This window comes from Ovis canadensis, chromosome 3, assembly GCF_042477335.2.
Source record: "Ovis canadensis isolate MfBH-ARS-UI-01 breed Bighorn chromosome 3, ARS-UI_OviCan_v2, whole genome shotgun sequence".
NCBI classification, from domain to species: domain Eukaryota; kingdom Metazoa; phylum Chordata; class Mammalia; order Artiodactyla; family Bovidae; genus Ovis; species Ovis canadensis.
Genome location: NC_091247.1, coordinates 29,906,087 through 29,907,676, shown reverse-complemented (window position 1 = coordinate 29,907,676; position 1,590 = coordinate 29,906,087). Strand labels below are relative to the sequence as shown.

The 1,590-nt window shown below is 37.7% G+C and overlaps 1 non-coding gene across 1 annotated transcript; it reads left to right on the top strand.

The window, feature by feature from the left end:
• Positions 1–1,234: 1,234 nt before the first annotated feature.
• TRNAW-CCA (transfer RNA tryptophan (anticodon CCA)) lies at positions 1,235–1,306 on the top strand. The gene has a single exon. It is a non-coding gene; the product is annotated as a tRNA-Trp (tRNA).
• Positions 1,307–1,590: the final 284 nt, after the last annotated feature.

Sequence of the window (1,590 nt, the reverse complement as noted above, 5' to 3'; positions counted from 1 at the left end):
TGAAGACGTAATGTATAGGTTTCATTAAAATTTATGCTGTGATTTATTTTATCTACAGTGATTTATTAGACATAATAGCAAAGAAGAGGTAGTTCAGTTTTTCCCCATTTGGCTAGAAGTTAAGTACATTTGAATCTAAACTTGGGGGACATGTCCTTATTAAAATGGAACTCATAATTAACATTTCTGTGCATTTCCTATAATCCAAACATGCAAGTGGGAACATTTAAATGACTAGCAATTAAAATGAAAACATTTTACTTTTACTGGCAGCCTTTTAACTTTTCATTTCATCATATTTATAGTTATCATTATTAGACATCTGGAAAAATATAGTTATGCTTGCTATTTATATTACCAACTAAAGACTTTGAATCACTTTGTAGACATGATCTCATTAACACGCTCTACATCTCTGTGAGGTAAGTGCAATTATCTTCACTTTATTGAGTTTAAATTACTTTCCAAGGTGTCAAAGAAAATTGTGGCAGGATATGCAAAAAAAAAAAAAAAATCAAGGTCTTGCAGTGTCCACTTTAATGGTAAATCCTGTTCAATGAAATCAGAGAGAAATGAATCCAGTTTTAAGTGCATGGGGCTTAATTTTCTACAAATAGTCATTTGATGTAACTCTATAAGACATAACATTTTGTAGTTTGCTATTTCCAGTATAATTTATCAGCCTGACCCATATTCTAATGTATTTGTCAAACCGATATTTTATATAATGACATTTCCCTAAGTTTTCCTGGAGAAAGTTTTACAAAGAGTGGAACTAAAACTTACTTTCTCCATTAATGTTTTTACTTATTAAAGAAGTTGTCATTGCCTTCATAATTGTACTTTTTCAGTCTCTACCATCCACAGCCACATTTATAATCTAGACTTGGTTTTCTTTCAGTTGGTTGCTTAAAATGCATTCTTTATATTTTGGGGAAAGGGTTGGGGGCTTCCCAAGTGGCTTAGCAATGACGAATTTGCCTGAAATGCAGGAGACAGGGTTCAGTCTCTGGGTTTGGAAGATCCCCTGGAGGAAGACACAGCAACCCACTCTGTTATTCTTGCCTGGAGAATCCCATGGACAGAGGAGCCTGGTAAGCTACAGTCCATAGGGTCACAAAGAGTTTGACACTAAAGAAACTTACCAGGCAGGCAGGTAGGTAGGGGTCTTCCTGGTACTCAGCTGGTGGGTTTACTGAATTATTATGCAATTGATTATCCTTTCTCTGGGGCTTCCCTGGTGGCTCAGAGGTTAAAGCGTCTGCCTCCAATGCAGGAGACCCAGGTTCAATCCCTGGGTTGGGAAGATCCCCTGGAAAGGAAATGGTAAACCACTCCAGTATTCTTGCCTGGAGAATCCCATGGATGAAGCCTGGTAGGCTACAGTCCACAGGGTCGCAGAGAGTCGGACCTGACTGAGCGACTTCACCTTCACCTATCCTTACTCTAAATACTCCCTTCTCCTAGATTTTTTTTTTTTAAGTTGGGATATAGTTGCTTTACAATGTTGTGTTAGTTTCTTTTATACAATGAAGTGAATCAGCTATATGCATCTCCCTCTCCCCGCTCCACGTTCCATCCATCTAGGCC